The sequence below is a fragment of the Schistocerca cancellata genome, unplaced genomic scaffold (genome assembly GCF_023864275.1).
Source record: "Schistocerca cancellata isolate TAMUIC-IGC-003103 unplaced genomic scaffold, iqSchCanc2.1 HiC_scaffold_808, whole genome shotgun sequence".
Taxonomy (NCBI): Eukaryota; Metazoa; Arthropoda; class Insecta; order Orthoptera; family Acrididae; genus Schistocerca; species Schistocerca cancellata.
This window is the reverse complement of record NW_026046819.1, coordinates 1,104,373-1,120,175: the sequence shown is the minus strand read 5'-3', so window position 1 is coordinate 1,120,175 and position 15,803 is coordinate 1,104,373.

The following is a 15,803-nucleotide window of genomic DNA, read 5'->3' as shown; positions in this document are numbered from 1 at the left end:
CTAGGACCTTAAGATTTGGCACGAACCGAGCTCTGCAGCCACATTACACAATAAAAAGCCAGAAGTGGTAATGTGTAGAAAAAACCACAGATAATCTTACGTTTAATACATTTGTTTTCGAAATGACGTAACTGCAAATCGACACAATGGACGCATTTCTATCGGAAACGTTTACATTTATCTTCTGGCAGTTAAAGTCGCGTGATGAGCCTTGCGGTTGCACCACCCTGTACGTAATTTAAGCATCTAAGTTGTTGCAGTCGACAAGTAAGGAACACAGCAAGTCAAGTTTTAGTTTCTGAAAACTCAATTTTTGGCCGCTTTTGCTGCCTTGTAGTTGACCTAGGACCTTACGATTTGGCATGAACCGAGCTCTGGCAGCCACATTACACAAGAAAAAGCCAGAAGTGGTAATGTGTAGAAAAAACAGCAGGAAATCTTACGTTTAATACATTTGTTTTCGAAATGACGTAACTGCAAATTGTCACAATGGACGCATTTCTATTGGAAACGTTTACATTTCTCTTCTGGCAGTTAAAGTTGCGTGATGAGCCTTGCGGGTGCACCACCCTGTACGTAATTTAAGCATCCAAGTTGTTGCAGTCGACAAGTAGGGAGCACAGCAAGTCAAGTTTTAGTTTTTGAAAACTCAGTTTTTGGCCGCTTTTGCTGCCTTGTAGTTGACCTAGGACCTTAAGATTTGGCACGAACCGAGTTCTGGCAGCCACATTACACTATAAAAACCCAGAAGTGGTAATGTGTAGAAAAAACCGCAGAAAATCTTACGTTTAATACATTTGTTTTCGAAATGACGTAACTACAAATTGTCACAATGGACGCATTTCTATCGGAAACGTTTACATTTATCTTCTGGCAGTTAAAGTCGCGTGATGAGCCTTGCGGGCGCACCACTCTGTACTTAATTTAAGCATCTAAGTAGTTGCAGTCGACAAGTAAGGAGCACAGCAAGTCAAGTTTTAGTTTTTGAAAACTCAATTTTTGGCCGCTTTTGCTGCCTTGTAGTTTACCTAGGACCTTAAGATTTGGCACGAACCGAGCTCTGGCAGCCACATTACACAAGAAAAAGCCAGAAGTGGTAATGTGTAGAAAAAACCGCAGAAAATCTTACGTTTAATACATTTGTTTTCGAAATGACGTAACTGCAAATCGTCACAATGGACGCATTTCTATCGGAAACGTTTACATTTATCTTCTGGCAGTCAAAGTCGCGTGATGAGCCTTGCGGGTGTACCACTCTGTACGTAATTTAAGCATCTAAGTTGTTGCAGTCAACAAGTAAGGAGCACAGCAAGTCAAGTTTTTGTTTTTGAAAACTCAAATTTTGGCCGCTTTTGCTGCCTTGTAGTTTACCTAGGACCATAAGATTTGGCACGAACCGAGCTCTGGCAGCCGCATTACACAAGAAAAAGCCAGAAGTGGTAATGTATAGAAAAAACCGCAGAAAATCTTACGTTTAATACATTTGTTTTCGAAATGACGTAACTGCAAATCGTCACAATGGACGCATTTCTATCGGAAACGTTTACATTTATCTTCTGGCAGTGAAAGTCGCGTGATGAGCCTTGCGGGTGCACCACTCTGTACGTAATTTAAGCATCTAAGTTGTTGCAGTCGACAAGTAAGGAGCACAGCAAGTCAAGTTTTAGATTAGAAAACTCAATTTTTGGCCGCTTTTGCTGCCTTGTAGTTGACCTGTACCTTAAGATTTGGCACGTACCGAGCTCTGGCAGCCACATTACACAAGAAAAAGCCAGAAGTGGTAATGTGTAGAAAAAACCGCAGAAAATCTTACGTTTAATAAATTTGTTTTCGAAATGACGTAACTTCAAATCGTCACAATGGACGCATTTCTCTCGTAAACGCTTACATTTATCTTCTGGCAGTTAAAGTCGCGTGATGAGCCTTGGGGGTGTACCACCCTGTACGTAATTTAAGCATCTAATTTGTTGCAGTCCACAAGTAAGGAGCACAGCAAGTCAAGTTTTTGTTTTTGAAAACTCAATTTTTGGCCGCTTTTGCTGCCTTGTAGTTTACCTAGGACCATAAGATTTGGCACGAACCGAGCTCTGGCAGCCGCATTACACAAGAAAAAGCCAGACGTGGTAATGTGTAGAAAAAACAGCAGAAAATCTTACGTTTAATACATTTGTTTTCTAAATGACGTAACTGCAAATCGTCACAATGGACGCATTTCTATCGGAAACGTTTACATTTATCTTCTGGCAGTTAATGTCGCGTGATGAGCCTTGCGGGCGCGGCACACTGTACGTAATTTAATCATCTAAGTTGTTGCAATCGACAAGTAAGGAGCACAGCAAGTCAAGTTTTAGTTTCTGAAAACTCAATTTTTGGCCGCTTTTGCTGCCTTGTAGTTTACCTAGGACCTCAAGATTTGGCACGAACCGAGCTCTGGCAGCGACATTACACAAGAAAAAGCCAGAAGTGGTAATGTGTAGAAAAAACCGCAGAAAATCTTACGTTTAATACATTTGTTTTCGAAATGACGTAACTACAAATCGTCACAATGGACGCATTTCTATCGGAAACGTTTACTTTTATCTTCTGGCAGTTAAAGTCGCGTGATGAGCCTTGCGGGCGCACCACTCTGTACTTAATTTAAGCATCTAAGTAGTTGCAGTCGACAAGTAAGGAGCACAGCAAGTCAAGTTTTAGTTTTTGAAAACTCAATTTTTGGCCGCTTTTGCTGCCTTGTAGTTTACCTAGGACCTTAAGATTTGGCACGAACCGAGCTCTGGCAGCCGCATTACACAAGAAAAAGCCAGAAGTGGTAATGTATAGAAAAAACCGCAGAAAATCTTACGTTTAATACATTTGTTTTCGAAATGACGTAACTGCAAATCGTCACAATGGACGCATTTCTATCGGAAACGTTTACATTTATCTTCTGGCAGTGAAAGTCGCGTGATGAGCCTTGCGGGCGCACCACTCTGTACATAATTTAAGCATCTAAGTAGTTGCATTCGACAAGTAAGGAGCACAGCAAGTCAGGTTTTAATTTTTGAAAACTCAATTTTTGGCCGCTTTTGCTGCCTTGTAGTTGACCTAGGACCTTAAGATTTGGCACGAACCGAGTTCTGGCAGCCACATTACACTATAAAAAGCCAGAAGTGGTAATGTGTTGAAAACGCCGCAGGAAATCTTACGTTTAATACATTTGTTTTCGAAATGACGTAACTGCAAATCGTCACAATGGACGCATTTCTATCGGAAACGTTTACATTTATCTTCTGGCAGTTAAAGTCGCGTGATGAGCCTTGCGGGTGCACCACTCTGTACGTAATTTAATTATCTAAGTTGTTTCAGTCGACAAGTAAGGAGCACAGCAAGTCAAGTTTTAGATTAGAAAACTCAATTTTTGGCCGCTTTTGCTGCCTTGTAGTTTACCTGTACCTTAAGATTTGGCACGAACCGAGCTCTGGCAGCCACATTACACAAGAAAAAGCCAGAAGTGGTAATGTGTAGAAAAAACCGCAGAAAATCTTACGTTTAATACATTTGTTTTCGAAATGACGTAACTGCAAATCGTCACAATGGACGCATTTCTATCGGAAACGTTTACATTTATCTTCTGGCAGTTAAAGTCCCGTGATGAGCCTTGCGGGTGCACCACTCTGTACGTAATTTAAGCATCTAAGATGTTGCAGTCGACAAGTAAGGAGCACAGCAAGTCAAGTTTTAATTATTGAAAACTCAATTTTTGGCCGCTTTTGCTGCCTTGTAGTTGACCTAGGACCTTAAGATTTGGCACGAACCGAGTTCTTGCAGCCACATTACACTATAAAAAGCCAGAAGTGCTAATGTGTAGAAAAAACCGCAGAAAATCTTACATTTAATACATTTGTTTTCGAAATGACGTAACTGCAAATCGTCACAATGGACCCATTTCTCTCGGAAACGTTTACATTTATCTTCTGGCAGTTAAAGTCGCGTGATGAGCCTTGCGGGTGCACCACCCTGTACGTAATTTAATTATCTAAGTTGTTTCAGTCGACAAGTAAGGAGCACAGCAAGTCAAGTTTTAGATTAGAAAACTCAATTTTTGGCCGCTTTTCCTGCCTTGTAGTTGACCTGTACCTTAAGATTTGGCACGTACCGAGCTCTGGCAGCCACATTACACAAGAAAAAGCCAGAAGTGGTAATGTGTAGAAAAAACCGCAGAAAATCTTACGTTTAATACATTTGTTTTCGAAATGACGTAACTGCAAATCGACACAATGGACGCATTTCTATCGGAAACGTTTACATTTATCTTCTGGCAGTTAAAGTCGCGTGATGAGCCTTGCGGGCGCACCACTCTGTACTTAATTTAAGCATCTAAGTAGTTGCAGTCGACAAGTAAGGAGCACAGCAAGTCAAGTTTTAGTTTTTGAAAACTCAATTTTTGGCCGCTTTTGCTGCCTTGTAGTTTACCTAGGACCTTAAGATTTGGCACGAACCGAGCTCTGGCAGCCACATTACACAAGAAAAAGCCAGAAGTGGTAATGTGTAGAAAAAACCGCAGAAAATCTTACGTTTAATACATTTGTTTTCGAAATGACGTAACTGCAAATCGTCACAATGGACGCATTTCTATCGGAAACGTTTACATTTATCTTCTGGCAGTTAAAGTCCCGTGATGAGCCTTGCGGGTGCACCACTCTGTACGTAATTTAAGCATCTAAGATGTTGCAGTCGACAAGTAAGGAGCACAGCAAGTCAAGTTTTAATTTTTGAAAACTCAATTTTTGGCCGCTTTTGCTGCCTTGTAGTTGACCTAGGACCTTAAGATTTGGCACGAACCGAGTTCTGGCAGCCACATTACACTATAAAAAGCCAGAAGTGCTAATGTGTAGAAAAAACCGCAGAAAATCTTACGTTTAATACATTTGTTTTCGAAATGACGTAACTGCAAATCGTCACAATGGACGCATTTCTATCGGAAACGTTTACATTTATCTTCTGGCAGTTAAAGTCGCGTGATGAGCCTTGCGGGTGCACCACCCTGTACATAATTTAAGCATCTAATATTTGCAGTCGACAAGTAAGGAGCACAGCACGTCAAGTTTTAGTTTTTGAAAACTCAATTTTTGGCCGCTTTTGCTGCCTTGTAGTTGACCTAGGACCTTAAGATTTGGCACGAACCGAGCTCTGGCAGCCACATTACACAAGAAAAAGCCAGAAGTGGTAATGTGTAGTAAAAACCGCAGAAAATCTTACGTTTAATACATTTGTTTTCGAAATGACGTAACTACAAATCGTCACAATGGACGCATTTCTATCGGAAACGTTTACATTTATCTTCTGGCAGTTAATGTCGCGTGATGAGCCTTGCGGGTGCACCAACCTGTACGTAATTTAAGCATCTTAGTTGTTGCAGTCAACAAGTAAGGAGCACAGCAAGTCAAGTTTTTGTTTTTGAAAACTCAAATTTTGGCCGCTTTTGCTGCCTTGTAGTTTACCTAGGACCATAAGATTTGGCACGAACCGAGCTCTGGCAGCCGCATTACACAAGAAAAAGCCAGAAGTGGTAATGTATAGAAAAAACCGCAGAAAATCTTACGTTTAATACATTTGTTTTCGAAATGACGTAACTGCAAATCGTCACAATGGACGCATTTCTATCGGAAACGTTTACTTTTATCTTCTGGCAGTGAAAGTCGCGTGATGAGCCTTGCGGGCGCACCACTCTGTACATAATTTAAGCATCTAAGTAGTTGCAGTCGACAAGTAAGGAGCACAGCAAGTCAAGTTTTAATTTTTGAAAACTCAATTTTTGGCCGCTTTTGCTGCCTTGTAGTTGACCTAGGACCTTAAGATTTGGCACGAACCGAGTTCTGGCAGCCACATTACACTATAAAAAGCCAGAAGTGGTAATGTGTTGAAAACGCCGCAGAAAATCTTACGTTTAATACATTTGTTTTCGAAATGACGTAACTGCAAATCGTCACAATGGACGCATTTCTATCGGAAACGTTTACATTTATCTTCTGGCAGTTAAAGTCGCGTGATGAGCCTTGCGGGTGCACCACTCTGTACTTAATTTAAGCATCTAAGTTGTTGCAGTCGACAAGTAAGGAGCACAGCAAGTCAAGTTTTAGTTTTTGAAAACTCAATTTTTGGCCGCTTTTGCTGCCTTGTAGTTGACCTAGGACCTAAGATTTGGCACGAACCGAGCTCTGGCAGCCACATTACACTATAAAAAACCAGAAGTGGTAATGTGTAGAAAAAACCGCAGAAAATCTTACGTTAAATACATTTGTTTTCGAAATGACGTAACTGCAAATCGTCACAATGGACGCATTTCTATCGGAAACCTTTACATTTATCTTCTGGCAGTTAAAGTCGCGTGATGAGCCTTGCGGGTGCACCACCCTGTACGTAATTTAAGTATCTAAGTTGTTGCAGTCGACAAGTAAGGAGCACAGCAAGTCAAGTTTTAGTTTTTGAAAACTCAATTTTTGGCCGCTTTTGCTGCCTTGTAGTTGACCTAGGACCTTAAGATTTGGCACGAACCGAGCTCTGGCAGCCACATTACACAAGAAAAAGCCAGAAGTGGCAATGTGTAGAAAAAACCGCAGGAAATCTTACGTTTAATACATTTGTTTTCGAAATGACGTAACTGCAAATCGTCACAATGGACGCATTTCTATTGGAAACGTTTACATTTCTCTTCTGGCAGTTAAAGTCGCGTGATGAGCCTTGCGGGTGCACCACCCTGTACGTAATTTAAGCATCTAAGTTTTTGCAGTCGACAAGTAAGGAGCACAGCAAGTCAAGTTTTAGTTTTTGAAAACTCAATTTTTGGCCGCTTTTGCTGCCTTGTAGTTGACCTAGGACCTTAAGATTTGGCACGAACCGAGCTCTGGCAGCCGCATTACACAAGAAAAAGCAAGAAGTGGTAATGTGTAGAAAAAACCGCAGAAAATCTTACGTTTAATACATTTGTTTTCGAAATGACGTAACTGCAAATCGTCACAATGGACGCATTTCTATTGGAAACGTTTACATTTCTCTTCTGGCAGTTAAAGTCGCGTGATGAGCCTTGCGGGTGCACCACCCTGTACGTAATTTAAGCATCTAAGTTGTTGCAGTCGACAAGTAAGGAGCACAGCAAGTCAAGTTTTAGTTTTTGAAAACTCAATTTTTGGCCGCTTTTGCTGCCTTGTAGTTGACCTAGGACCTTAAGATTTGGCACGAACCGAGCTCTGGCAGCCACATTATACAAGAAAAAGCCAGAAGTGGTAATGTGTAGTAAAAACCGCAGAAAATCTTACGTTTAATACATTTGTTTTCGAAATGACGTAACTGCAAATCGTCACAATGGACGCATTTCTATCGGAAACGTTTACATTTATCTTCTGGCAGTGAAAGTCGCGTGATGAGCCTTGCGGGTGCACCACCCTGTACGTAATTTAAGTATCTAAGTTGTTGCAGTCGACAAGTAAGGAGCACAGCAAGTCAAGTTTTAATTTTTGAAAACTCAATTTTTGGCCGCTTTTGCTGCCTTGTAGTTGACCTAGGACCTTAAGATTTGGCACGAACCGAGTTCTGGCAGCCACATTACACTATAAAAAGCCAGAAGTGGTAATTTGTAGAAAAAACCGCAGAAAATCTTACGGATAATACATTTGTTTTCGAAATGACGTAACTGCAAATCGTCACAATGGACGCATTTCTATCGGAAACGTTAACATTTTTCTTCTGGGAGTTAGTCGCGTGATGATCCTTGCAGGTGCACCACTCTGTATGTAATTTAAGCATCTAAGTTGTTGCAGTCAACAAGTAAGGAGCACAGCAAGTCAAGTTTTAGTTTTTGGAAACTCAATTTTTGGCCGCTTTTGCTGCCTTGTAGTTTACCTAGGACCTTAAGATTTGGCACGAACCGAGCTCTGGCAGCCACATTACACAAGAAAAAGCCAGAAGTGGAAATGTGTAGAAAAAACCGCAGAAAATCTTACGTTAAATACATTTGTTTTCGAAATGACGTAACTGCAAATCGTCACAATGGACGCATTTCTATCGGAAACGTTTACATTTATCTTCTGGCAGTTAAATTCGCGTGATGAGCCTTGCGGGTGCACCAACCTGTACGTAATTTAAGCATCTAAGTTGTTGCAGTCAACAAGTAAGGAGCACAGCAAGTCAAGTTTTTGTTTTTGAAAACTCAATTTTTGGCCGCTTTTGCTGCCTTGTAGTTTACCTAGGACCATAAGATTTGGCACGAACCGAGCTCTGGCAGCCGCATTACACAAGAAAAAGCCAGAAGTGGTTGTTGTTGTTGTTGTTGTTGTTGTTGTGGTCTTCAGTCCTGAGACTGGTTTGATGCAGCTCTCCATGCTACTCTATCCTGTGCAAGCTTCTTCATCTCCCAGTACCTACTGCAACGTACATCCTTCTGAATCTGCTTAGTGTATTCATCTCTTGGTCTCCCCCTGCGATTTTTACCCTCCACGCTGCCCTCCAATACTAAATTGGTGATCCCTTGATGCCTCAGAACATGTCCTACTAACCGATCCCTTCTTCTGGTCAAGTTGTGCCACAAACTTCTCTTCTCCCCAATCCTATTCAATACTTCCTCATTAGTTATGTGATCTACCCATCTAATCTTCAGCATTCTTCTGTAGCACCACATTTCAAAAGCTTCTATTCTATTCTTGTAAAAACTATTTACCGTCCATGTTTCACTTCCATACATGGCTACACTCCATACAAATACTTTCAGAAATGACTTCCTGACACTTAAATCTATACTCGATGTTAACAAATTCCTCTTCTTCAAAAACGCTTTCCTTCCATTGCCAGTCTACATTTTATATCCACTCTACTACGACCATCATCAGTTATTTTGCTCCCCAAATAGCAAAACTCCTTTACTACTTTAAGTGTCTCATTTCCTAATCTAATTCCCTCAGCATCACCCGACTTAATTAGACTACATTCCATTATCCTCGTTTTGCTTTTGTTGATGTTCATCTTATATCCTCCTTTCAAGACACTGTCCATTCCGTTCAACTGCACTTCCAGGTCCTTTGCTGTCTCCGACAGAATTACAATGTCATCGGCAAACCTCAAGGTTTTTATTTCTTCTCCATGGATTTTAATACCTACTCCGAATTTTTCTTTTGTTCCCTTTACTGCTTGCTCGATATACAGATTGAATAACATCGGGGAGAGGCTACAACCCTGTCTTACTCCCTTCCCAACCACTGTTTCCCTTTCATGTCCCTCGACTCTTATAACTGCCATCTGGTTTCTGTACTAATTGTAAATAGCCTTTCGCTCCCTGTATTTTACCCCTGCCACCTTTAGAATTTGAAAGAGAATATTCCAGTCAACATTGTCAAAAGCTTTCTCTAAGTCTACAAATGCTAGAAATGTAGGTTTGCCTTTCCTTAATCTTTCTTCTAAGATAAGTCGTAAGGTCAGTATTGCCTCACGTGTTCCAGTATTTCTACGGAATCCAAACTGATCTTCCCCGAGGTCGGCTTCTACTAGTTTTTCCATTCGTCTGGAAAGTGGTAATGTGTAGAAAAAACCGCAGAAAATCTTACGTTTAATACATTTGTTTTCGAAATGACGTAACTGCAAATCGTCACAATGGACGCATTTCTACCGGAAACGTTTACATTTATCTTCTGGCAGTTAAAGTCGCGTGATGAGCCTTGCGGGTGCACCACTCTGTACGTAATATTAGCATCTAACTTGCTGCAGTCGATAAGTAAGGAGCACAGCAAGTCAAGTTTTAGTTTTTGAAAACTCAACTTTGGCCGCTTTTGCTGCCTTGTAGTTGACCTATACCTTAAGATTTGGCACGAACCGAGCTCTGGCATCCACGTTACACAAGAAAAAGCCAGAAGTGGTAATGTGTAGAAAAAACAGCAGAAAATCTTACGTTTAATACATTTGTTTTCGAAATGACGTAACTGCAAATCGTCACAATGGACGCATTTCTATCGGAAACGTTTACATTTATCTTCTGGCAGTTAAAGTCGCGTGATGAGCCTTGCGGGTGCACCACCCTGTACGTAATTTAATTATCTAAGTTGTTGCAGTCGACAAGTAAGGAGCACAGCAAGTCAAGTTTTAGTTTTTGAAAACTCATTTTTTGGCCGCTTTTGCTGCCTTGTAGTTTACCTAGGACCATAAGATTTGGCACGAACCGAGCTCTGGCAGCCACATTACACTAGAAAAAGCCAGAAGTGGTAATGTGTAGAAAAAACAGCAGAAAATCTTACGTTTAATACATTTGTTTTCGAAATGACGTAACTGCAAATCGTCACAATGGACGCATTTCTATCGGAAACGTTTACATTTATCTTCTGGCAGTTAAAGTCGCGTGATGAGCCTTGCGGGCGCACCACACTGTACGTAATTTAATCATCTAACTTGTTGCAGTCGACAAGTAAGGAGCACAGCAAGTCAAGTTTTAGTTATTTAAAACTCAATTTTTGGCCGCTTTTGCTGCCTTGTAGTTGACCTAGGACCTTAAGATTTGGCACGAACCGAGCTCTGGCAGCCACATTACACATGAAAAAGCCAGGAGTGGTAATGTGTAGAAAAAACCGCAGAAAATCTTACGTTTAATACATTTTTTTTCGAAATGACGTAACTGCAAATCGTCACAATGGACGCATTTCTATCGGAAACGTTTACATTTATCTTCTGGCAGTTAAAGTCGCGTGATGAGCCTTGCGGGCGCACCACACTGTACGTAATTTAATCATCTAACTTGTTGCAGTCGACAAGTAAGGAGCACAGCAAGTCAAGTTTTAGTTATTTAAAACTCAATTTTTGGCCGCTTTTGCTGCCTTGTAGTTGACCTATACCTTAAGATTTGGCACGTACCGAGCTCTGGCAGACACATTACACAAGAAAAAGCCAGAAGTGGTAATGTGTAGAAAAAACCGCAGAAAATCTTACGTTTAATACATTTGTTTTCGAAATGACGTAACTGCAAATCGTCACAATGGACCCATTTCTCTCGGAAACGTTTACATTTATCTTCTGGCAGTTAAAGTCGCGTGATGAGCCTTGCGGGTGCACCACCCTGTACGTAATTTAATCATCTAAGTTGTTGCAGTCGACAAGTAAGGAGCACAGCAAGTCAAGTTTTTGTTTTTAAAAACTCAATTTTTTGCCGCTTTTGCTGCCTTGTAGTTGACCTAGGACCTTGAGATTTGGCACGAACCGAGCTCTGGCAGCGACATTAAACAAGAAAAAACCAGAAGTGGTAGTGTGTAGAAAAAACCGCAGAAAATCTTACGTTTAATACATTTGTTTTCGAAATGACGTAACTGCAAATCGTCACAATGGACGCATTTCTATCGGAAACGTTTACATTTATCTTCTGGCAGTTAAAGTCGCGTGATGAGCCTTGTGGGTACACCATCCTGTACGTAATATAAGCATCTAAGTTGTTGCAGTCGACAAGTAAGGAGCACAGCAAGTCAAGTTTTAGTTTTTGAAAACTCAATTTTTGGCCGCTTTTGCTGCCTTGTAGTTGACCTATACCTTAAGATTTGGCAGGTACCGAGCTCTGGCAGCCACATTACACAAGAAAAAGCCAGAAGTGGTAATGTGTAGAAAAAACCGCAGAAAATCTTACGTTTAGTACATTTGTTTTCGAACTGACGTAACTGCAAATCGTCACAATGGACCCATTTCTCTCGGAAACGTTTACATTTATCTTCTGGCAGTTAAAGTCGCGTGAAGAGCCTTGCGGGTGCACCACCCTGTACGTAATTTAATCATCTAAGTTGTTGCAGTCGACAAGTAAGGAGCACAGCAAGTCAAGTTTTTGTTTTTTAAAACTCAATTTTTGGCCGCTTTTGCTGCCTTGTAGTTTACCTAGGACCATAAGATTTGGCACGAACCGAGCTCTGGCAGCCGCATTACACAAGAAAAAGCCAGAAGTGGTAATGTATAGAAAAAACCGCAGAAAATCTTACGTTTAATACATTTGTTTTCGAAATGACGTAACTGCAAATCGTCACAATGGACGCATTTCTACCGGAATCGTTTACATTTATGTTCTGGCAGTTAAAGTCGCGTGATGAGCCTTGCGGGTGCACCACTCTGTACGTAATAATAGCATCTAAGTTGTTGCAGTCGATAAGTAAGGAGCACAGCAAGTCAAGTTTTAGTTTTTGAAAACTCAACTTTGGCCGCTTTTGCTGCCTTGTAGTTGACCTATACCTTAAGATTTGGCACGAACCGAGCTCTGGCAGCCACATTACACAAGAAAAAGCCAGAAGTGGTAATGTGTAGAAAAAACAGCAGAAAATCTTACGTTTAATACATTTGTTTTCGAAATGACGTAACTGCAAATCGTCACAATGGACGCATTTCTATCGGAAACGTTTACATTTATCTTCTGGCAGTTAAAGTCGCGTGATGAGCCTTGCGGGTGCACCACTCTGTACGTAATTTAAGCATCTAAGTTGTTGCAGTCGACAAGTAAGGAGCACAGCAAGTCAAGTTTTTGTTTTTAAAAACTCAATTTTTTGCCGCTTTTGCTGCCTTGTAGTTGACCTAGGACCTTAAAAATTGGCACGAAAAGAGCTCTGGTAGCCACATTACACTAGAAAAAGCCAGAAGTTTTAATGTGTAGAAAAAACCGCAGTAAATCTTACGTTTAATACGTTTGTTTTCGAAATGACGTAACTGCAAATCGTCACAATGGACGCATTTCTATCGGAAACGTTTACATTTATCTTCTGGCAGTTAAAGTCGCGTAATGAGCCGTGCGGGTGCACCACCCTGTACGTAATTTAAGCATCTAAGTTGTTGCAGTCGACAAGTAAGGAGCACAGCAAGTCAAGTTTTAGATTTTGAAAAGTCAATTTGTGGCCGCTTTTGCTGCCTTGTTGTTGACCTAGGACCTTGAGATTTGGCACGAACCGAGCTCTGGCAGCGACATTAAACAAGAAAAAACCAGAAGTGGTAGTGTGTAGAAAAAACCGCAGAAAATCTTACGTTTAATACATTTGTTTTCGAAATGACGTAACTGCAAATCGTCAAAATGGACGCATTTCTATCGGAAACGTTTACATTTATCTTCTGGCAGTTAAAGTCGCGTGATGAGCCTTGCTGGTGCACCACTCTGTACGTAATTCAAGCATCTAAGTTGTTGCAGTCGACAAGTAAGGAGCACAGCAAGTCAAGTTTTAGTTTTTGAAAACTCAATTTTTTGCCGCTTTTGCTGCCTTGTAGTTGGCCTAGGAACTTAAGATTTGGCACGAACCGAGCTCTGGCAGCCACATTACACAAGAAAAAGCCAGAAGTGGTAATGTGTAGTAAAAACCGCAGAAAATCTTACGTTTAATACATTAGTTTTCCAAATGACGTAACTGCAAATCGTCACAATGGACGCATTTCTATCGGAAACGTTTACATTTATCTTCTGGCAGTTAAAGTCGCGTGATGAGCCTTGTGGGTACACCACCCTGTACGTAATATAAGCATCTAAGTTGTTGCAGTCGACAAGTAAGGAGCACAGCAAGTCAAGTTTTAGATTGTGAAAACTCAATTTTTGGCCGCTTTTGCTGCCTTGTAGTTGACTTTGGAACCTTAAGATTTTGCACGAACCGAGCTCTGGCAGCCACATTACACAAGAAGAAGCCAGAAGTGGTAATGTGTAGAAAAAACCGCAGAAAATCTTACGATTAATACATTTGTTTTCGAAATGACATCACTGCAAATCGTCACAATGGACGCATTTCTATCGGAAACGTTTACATTTATCTTCTGGCAGCTACAGTCGCGTGTTGAGCCTTGTGGTCGCACCACTCTGTACGTAATTTAAGCATCTAAGTCGTTGCAGTCGACAAGTAAGGAGCTAAGCAAGTCAAGTTTTAGTTTTTGAAAACTCTATTATTGGCTGCTTTTGCTGCCTTGTAGTTGACCTAGGACCTTAAGATTTAGCACAAACCGAGCTCTGGCAGCCACATTACACAAGAAAAAGCCAGAAGTGTAATGTGTAGTAAAAGCCGTAGAAAATCTTACGTTTAATACATTTGTTTTCGAAATGACGTAACTGCAAATCGTCACAAAGGACGCATTTCTATCGGAGACGTTTACATTTATCTTCTGGCAGTTAAAGTCACGTGATGAGCCTTGCGGGTGCACCACTCTGTACGTAATTTAAGCATCTAAGTTGTTGCAGTCGACAAGAAAGGAGCACAGCAAGTCAAGTTTTAGATTTGAAAACTCAATTTTTGGCCGCTTTTGCTGCCTTGTAGTTGACCTAGGACCTTAAGATTTGGCACCTGCCGAGCTCTGGCAGCCACATTACACAAGAAAAAGGCAGAAGTGGTAATGTGTAGAAAAAACCGCAAAAAATCTTACGTTTAATACATTTTTTTTCGAAATGACGTAACTGCAAATCGTCACAATGGACGCATTTCTATCGGAAACGTTTACATTTATCTTCTGGCAGTTAAAGTCGCGTGATGAGCCTTGCGGGTGCACCACTCTGTACGTAATTTAAGCATCTAAGTTGTTGCAGTCGACAAGAAAGGAGCACAGCAAGTCAAGTTTTAGATTTGAAAACTCAATTTTTGGCCGCTTTTGCTGCCTTGTAGTTGACCTATACCTTAAGATTTGGCACGTACCGAGCTCTGGCAGACACATTACACATGAAAAAGCCAGAAGTGGTAATGTGTAGAAAAAACCGCAGAAAATCTTACGTTTAATACATTTGTTTTCGAAATGACGTAACTGCAAATCGTCACAATGGACCCATTTCTCTCGGAAACGTTTACATTTATCTTCTGGCAGTTAAAGTCGCGTGATGAGCTTTGCGGGTGCACCACCCTGTACGTAATTTAAGCATCTAAGTTGTTGCAGTCGACAAGTAAGGAGCACAGCAAGTCAAGTTTTAGATTTTGAAAAGTCAATTTGTGGCCGCTTTTGCTGCCTTGTAGTTGACCTAGGACCTTGAGATTTGGCACGAACCGAGCTCTGGCAGCGACATTAAACAAGAAAAAACCAGAAGTGGTAGTGTGTAGAAAAAACCGCAGAAAATCTTACGTTTAATACATTTGTTTTCGAAATGACGTAACTGCAAATCGTCACAATGGACGCATTTCTATCGGAAACGTTTACATTTATCTTCTGGCAGTTAAAGTCGCGTAATGAGCCGTGCGGGTGCACCACCCTGTACGTAATTTAAGCATCTAAGTTGTTGCAGTCGACAAGTAAGGAGCACAGCAAGTCAAGTTTTAGTTTTTGAAAACTCATTTTTTGGCCGCTTTTGCTGCCTTGTAGTTTACCTAGGACCATAAGATTTGGCACGAACCGAGCTCTGGCAGCCACATTACACTAGAAAAAGCCAGAAGTTTTAATGTGTAATAAAAACCGCAGTAAATCTTACGTTTAATACGTTTGTTTTCGAAATGACGTAACTGCAAATCGTCACAATGGACGCATTTCTATCGGAAACTTTTACATTTATCTTCTGGCAGTTAAAGTCGCGTAATGAGCCGTGCGGGTGCACCACCCTGTACGTAATTTAAGCATCTAAGTTGTTGCAGTCGACAAGTAAGGAGCACAGCAAGTCAAGTTTTAGATTTTGAAAAGTCAATTTGTGGCCGCTTTTGCTGCCTTGTAGTTGACCTAGGACTTTGAGATTTGGCACGAACCGAGCTCTGGCAGCGACATTAAACAAGAAAAAACCAGAAGTGGTAGTGTGTAGAAAAAACCGCAGAAAATCTTACGTTTAATACATTTGTTTTCGAAATGACGTAACTGCAAATCGTCACAATGGACGCATTTCTACCGGA